Here is a 7351-nt window from a genome sequence, read left to right on the forward strand (position 1 = left end):
GAGACCTCTTTGTGGGCCTGGAGGGCTCCGAGGCATTCAGGGAGTGGGGTGGGGGTGCTGAGAAGAACTCTTTGAAATGTGAAATCAGATAAATTCGGTAGTGGGTTTTGTGGAAGCTGCCTCTGCCACGGGAACATTTAGGAAGATGTGAGGGATTCAGAGTTCTCATCTCTATCTGCCCAAATGTACTCATTGTACCATAGCTGGAGCCAGCCCTACCTTAACATCTCCAGTTTAGGTAATAAACTTCCCTATTGCATAAGATCTTCTGAGGCCGGTTATTCTTTTATTTGTGCCGGTAAACCTCACTGTCGATTAAATGAGATACTGGTCATCCTACCGGTCACCTCAGAGGCATGGGTTTGTTGAGATCGCACCCATGACGTATTTACAACTGTTCCTACTACATGGTGAGCACTCAGTAAACATGGACTGTTAACTCCCAGGCCTGGAATTGAAAGTCATCTGGGAAGCAGGTGTCTTGCTGTGAGTTTGGCTTTAGTAGGAAAATGTCAGGAGTGAAGAGGAATGGAACAGGTTCAGGGAGACTGGAAATGAGAGCATGGTAAGAGCTCATTTACTCATCAAGATCTGACATAAAGTCAGGTAGAAAGCTTACTTGGTAAACAGGAAGAAGTATAGGACAGAAATGATTTCTCTGGCATAGGAAAGTTGTTTCTGGAGGGTAGGGATGGGTGGATATGGTTTAGCAAAGGAGGTTGAGGCCGAGACTGGGGGGTAGATGTGGGAAAGTGGTGAGCTAGAGCTGTAAGCTGGGTAAAGGATCCAGGAAGACCAAATCTCAATCAGTGAAATTTTCAGTGGTCCAGGTATACTGAGAGGAGTTAAGGATACGGTGATGAATGAAAGGTGGTGGTTGTCCTCACAGTGATTCCAGATGGTTGCTTTTATGGTGTCTTGAGCCGGATACTGGGATGATCCCCAGCTATAGTTAAGGTCCAGAAAGAGAATCTGGACTGTGATTAGATATGGGAGTGAACTTTCTGGGGGAGAGGGAAGTGGAAGGCGAGTGGATGAGATCTATTCCCCACCAGCAAACCAAGTGAGCACATGCCGTGTGGGGAAGGCAGGGATTTCTGCACAGTGAGGCTGCCCTGCCAAGGCAGCATCTGAGTAGCATCCACGAGAGCTAGCCCAAGGAGTTTCTGAGATTTGAGATGCACAAATCCCAGGCGCGTGTGTATGCGTGAGCTTGCTCTGAGTGTGTGGGTGTATGGCAGGCGGGCATGATGTCCTTCCTGGATCATGGAAGGGCAGGCCATGCTGTGAGCTGTAGAGGATGGCATGAGAATCTGGCTGCCTGGTGGGGCAGGTGCTGCAAAGAAGCACGGTTTTGGGCAAGGACTCTACCACTCAGGATGAAATTCATGGCAGTGGCATAAGGCAGAGCGAAAGAGAATGGAGAAGTGAATAAGCATGTCTAAGATCAAAGCACCACTTGGATGCAAAGTGTTAAAAGTAGGTAGAAATGCTGAAATAACAAATAAGAACTTCAGACTCCTGAATTCTCATCTTGGTCGTACTGGCCTTGAAATGGTCACTGGCGTGCTATCCCGGAAATGAAATTAATCACATTAAAGGTCATAATCAATTAATCATATTAAATCTACCAACTTGGATTTCTTTAATCATTTGAGTAGGTAAACAGTGCCATCCCTTAATTCCGTGCGGCTGTGTTTTGCAGGAGGGTATATGAAGCTAGAGGTACATTAAGTACATTGTTTTGGGTTATTCTCTGCTATTGCTACCTGGTTAAAAACCTCAGCAGTTTGGAAGCAGGCAGAATTGAGAGAGATGCCTTGTTGAAATTAGTGGAACATTTGTTTTGTAACAAATGAATTCTAAGAAAATTTCTAGGTTCTTAAAGCAATTAAAGCTAATAAAGGGGCATCAGTTCAAGGTCCTGCGAATGTTTTCCTTGATGGGTGATTACAATGAGATAATTGTATGAAGCGTATCTATTATTTTCTTTGAAATACGAATTTTGTTAAAATTGTGTTTAAAGAGTCTGGTAGTTTACACTACTGAGTAGTCCAAGTATATTCCTTATAGTCTTATGACCACTTAGCTCTAAAGGTAGATACAATCAACTAATTGGTGCCTTTTGACCATGCTGGTAACCACCTACTTCCCCTAATGAAAATCTGATCACGCACCTTGCATTTTTTTTCCTGTCTAAAATTCCTCTTAGGATCTTTTTTTTTTTAAATTTATTTATTCATGAGAGACACACAGAGAGAGAGGCAGAGACACAGGCAGAGGGAGAAGCAGGCTCAATTCAGGGAACCCGACTTGGGACTCAATCCCAGGTCTCCAGGCTCAGGCCCTGGGCTGAAGGGCCCTCAGCTAAACCGCTGAGCCACCCAGGCTGCCCCTTTTTAAGTGTTAAGATGTTCTGTTGTCCACAGACTTTTTTTTTTTTTTTTAATGATTCAGTTACCCTGGGCTGGGTAATAGCTTGCTTGAAGTAATTATGAATGTCATAGTAAGATTTGTTCGTGGAACAGAAGCCTTCCCCTGGATGAGTATGTGTGGGGGCACTGGCAAGGTGCTACAAAGGGGATTTCAGAATAGCCAGATAGAGCAGCATTTGTGTACCTCCCTTTCTCCCCTCCGGCTGGTATCTGAGTTATGATCAGTAACAAATTTATTTTTCTTATGATACTATTCACAACATTTATATACTCTCCCTCCTCCCCTCCCTAAATGATAACTTATTTTAGCAGAAAAACTGCAGTAATATAAGGCTTATATTTTAGCCAAAGTCTTTATACAGTTAGTTTAATTGAACAGCCCATTTGGGGTCAACCAGTCAGCTCAAGATAAAAAACTGTCCCATCACAATCTATGTGCCTCGTTTTATTCATTTATTTATTTGTTTGTTTTTTATGTGTCTCTTTTTGAATCTTTAAAATAGTCTTTTGAAACAATGTGTCTCTTTCTGAATCTTTAAAATAGTCTTAAAACAATAGTAAAGGGAATTATGTTTCAATGCTGACTAAAATAATCGTGATATTTCTAATTTGTCTGTTCTCTAGACACAGATAATTATGTTGCCATATAGGACTTTTAGAAATGTTCATTTAAGGGGCACACTTGGGTGGCTTAGTTGGTTAAGTGTGTGCCTTCAGCTTAGGTCATGATCCCGGGGTCCTGGGATTGAACCCCACATCGGGCTCCCTGCTCAGCAGGGAGTCTGTTTCTCCCTCTCCCTCTGCCTCCCCCATCATCTCCTCTCTCTTGTGTTCTCTCTTTCAAATAAATAAATCTAAAAAAAAAGAAATGTTCATTTGAAAAAAGATGTTCATTTGAATGTATGTTGAATTTCTAACATATACACAAGTAGAATAGTATGATGAGCACCTTAAACCTATCTTCAGATTCCAAACCTGCCAACATTTTTCTAAATCTATCCCTTTTCTTATAATTTTTATGAAATATTTTATTATTATTTTTAAAATGGGAGGGGGAGGGACCAAGGGAGAAGGAAAGAAAGAATCCTAAGCAGACTCCATGCCCAGCACAGAGCCAAACACCAGGGCTCCATTTCACTCCTGAGATCATGACCTGAGTCAAAATCAAGAGTCCCGGACACTTAACCTACTGAACCACCCAGGCATCCCTGAAATAGTTTAAATCAAATCTCAGATATATCTATTTGAAGGGAATCATCAGTACTTCAGTATATTCCTCTGACAGAGATGGTCTTAAAAACAATCCATAACATCATCACCACATGTACTAAAATTAGCCATGATTCCTTAATATTTAATACTCAATCCATATTCAAATATCTTTTAGATCATAAATAAAAATGTCTTCTTAATTATTTGCTTGAATTAGTTCTCAAAAAATGTCAACATATTGCATTTGGCTTATATATCTCTTAACCTTCTTTTAATCGGTAACAATTCCCTTCCACCCTTTTTCCCCCCTATAATTCATTTATTGAGAAAACTGGGTCATTTCTCCTATGGAATGTTTTTATATTCTGAATTTCCTTTATTTCTTTCATATACTTGCCCAATTTTCTCTTGGGTTGTTGATGTTCCTCAATTTTTTAGAAGCCCCTTATTTATTAGGGTTTTGTGATATATGTCACAAATATTTATGTCCAGATTATCACTTCCGTTTTTATTTTCCTTATTTTCAGGCTGTTGTGAAAATGTTTAATATATTCCCATTTTTTCCACTTTCTCCTCCCATTTCTGTGCTTCCCAGTTTGTGTGCTTACATTTTTTCTCTTAGTGTTTATACCCTTAAATAGTATATATACCTCTATTATTTTTCAGATACGAATGATACCTTTTGACTCTCAGCCATGAAAGATGAGGAACTCACCATATGCACTAATTCTATTTCTCTATCAACTTTGTAAGTTACATTGTTTCTATGTTGTTCGTGTTTGTAACATTTACACATTTTTCTGTGAACACCATCCCCACATCTTGCAATCTTAATATATGTGACAAATGGAATAATTATCTTGTTCACTTTTCACAACCCCCTTTGGTTAGCCAAGTTTTTGTTCTTTCCTTTTTTAGTTGGGAAAAAAAAAGAAACAAACCTCCTGGAACTATATGCTCTGAGGTTTTCTTAAAGCTGAGCAATTTTGTTATGAGTAGAGCTGGTGTGTCACCCTTTCTTTTCTTTCATTGCTCTACTAACTTTTAGCATTGACTGTTACTTTGTAGAAGTATGAGGTCACCCTAATATTTTTCACTCATGGGATCCCTGGGTGGCGCAGCGATTCGGCGCCTGCCTTTGGCCCAGGGCGCGATCCTGGAGATCCGGAATCGAATCCCACGTCGGGCTCCCGGTGCATGGAGCCTGCTTCTCCCTCTGCCTATGTCTCTGCCTCTCTCTCTCTCTCTCTCTGTGTGTGACTATCATAAATAAATAAAAATTTAAAAAAAAAATATTTTTCACTCATAATCAATTTGATATTTTTATCGAGTTCCCAAATATTTTTTCTTTACATGTGAAGAGGGTATATCCGAGTGTTCTTTTTAAATTTAAATTCAACTTGCCAACATATAGTATAACACCCAGCGCTCATCTCATCATGTACCCTCCTCAGTGCCCATCACCCAGTTACTATCTGAGTGTTATTTATTGTTTGTCATATTTTGTGGAACCTGGTATGGCCATTGAAAATGTAGGTTCAAGGCCTGATGCATTTATGCAAAGTCATCTTAATCATTTCTTTAAATACAACTAATATATACTGATATTTATTTGTGTTGACTCCCCTTTTTACCTACATTCGATGTTTTAAATGTTCTCAGGCTTTTAAAAGGTTTTCTTCAATGTTATTTTATTCTGCTTACTTTTATCAATCCTATTTTATATGTGCTTCACAGTGGTTTCAGGAGTATCCATCATTATCTGTGTTGCTTCCAACTTGGCTTTATTTCTGTGATTTGATTTTCTTCCACTTCTTTGCCTGGTTCAGCCAACTCATGTTTTAACTTCTATTGACTCCTGCATATTCCTGAATCTCATATCTCTGATTTGTTTTCTTGTTGTGTAGCTATGATTCCTTTTTATTTTGAAAGCTGATGGTGATATGAGATACTATGATACGATATGTCGGTGATATGGTAAGTCACATCTGTTTCCTGGCAATATTTGTCTACTGAGTATTTATTTGCAATACTTATGGACTCTGTGGCATTGTTCCAAGGATCCTTTCAGGATCTTGTCTACTTCCTAGTGATGCTATTCTTCCTTAGTAAAGATAGTCCGTCTCCTTTGTCTTTTTCAGTTCATCCCCAAAACAATTTTCTCTGGCACAGATAATTCAACACTGGTGGATTGTACCTTGTATACTTCCCACTTTCCAGAGATGAGACAAATCTGACCCCTTACCTTTGTTTTAACATTTTATGGGTCACTTCAATAGCCCTCTCATGTTTCCATTGTACCTGAATGTACCTAGATGACTTCTGACATTATTTTCAGAGTCAACATTCTGGACTTTCTGTTCTCACCCCTGCTGCTCAGTAGCTCTGATGTCTCAATCACCTGAGATAGTCTATGTTCCTGGGAAGTATCAAGCTAGATTTTGGAGAGGGATTGAAAAAGATTCAGCTCTGGGGGTGGAAGAACCTGAAAGGCAATTAAAATATTAATGACTTAGAATCCTTTCTCACTAGAGCTATGTATGTGTGTGCATGTGTGTGTTAAAAAATCAATTTTACTATCAATTTTTGGGACATTTTCTCCCCCATATGTAGCAAGAAGACAAAGAGAAGGATTTTAGACATCTATGGAGTAGAGAAGCTACCTGCTTGTGTAGAAATCTGATCAATATGTAAATGGGAAAAAGAAAGAAATCTGTTATTCATTGAAATAAAAGTTGGGGAGATTGAAATTAGTATTAGAAAATGGACCTTAGAAGAGATAGACAAGTATATATGGTAGATTGGTTTGTTTTGAGTTGAGAATGGATTGTTCTTAAAGTATGAGTTCAACGAGAATGTGTTCATGACCAGAAAGACTTTTGATCCCTGTTGTGGCTTTGTTACAGATTTACTCTGCCAACCCCAGTTTACTTGATTCTACACTTCTGTACCCCTATCATGGGAATCATTACATCTCAGGACTAATATAAGAAAAAAACTGCTTAGTACCTTATCTGGCAGTCAGTAAATGTTAACTTCATTCTTCTTTTCTTAAATAGATATTATTTAGTAAAATAGGAATGTCAGATTGACTGTTATGGTAGACTTGCATATTCTGGTACAAAAATACTGATATTGGGAGATTTGGAGTATCAGGAAAAAAGGTATCTAGCACGTTAAAATTAACAGTAATACCAAAGGACGTTCACGGAATAGATATTAAAGATTCATTAACATGTGAACAGCATTTGACACTTTAAGAGTCACTTTGGTATTCAGTTTCTTTGAGACTCACACCAACTCAGTGGAGAAGGATTTTTTTTTTTAATATTTTTTTTTAATTTTTTATTTATTTATTTATGATAGAGAGAGAGAGAGAGAGAGAGAGGCAGAGACACAGGCAGAGGGAGAAGCAGGCTCCATGCACCGGGAGCCCGACGTGGGATTCGATCCCGGGTCTCCAGGATCACGCCCTGGGCCAAAGGCAGGCGCTAAACCGCTGCGCCACCCAGGGATCCCTGGAGAAGGATTTTTATTTACATTTTACGGTTCAGGATAGAGATGCTCAAGGACTTGTCCATGGTAGAAAATGTCAGAATTTGGGCCAGATATTCCCACCCCAGGTCCAGTGATTTTGTATAATCTCATGTTGCCTTTGAAAGTAATGCCTTGTTCAAGTTGCTTATCCCTCATAGATCTTTGCT

Source organism: Canis lupus, chromosome X, assembly GCF_011100685.1.
Source record: "Canis lupus familiaris isolate Mischka breed German Shepherd chromosome X, alternate assembly UU_Cfam_GSD_1.0, whole genome shotgun sequence".
In the NCBI taxonomy this organism is placed as follows: domain Eukaryota; kingdom Metazoa; phylum Chordata; class Mammalia; order Carnivora; family Canidae; genus Canis; species Canis lupus.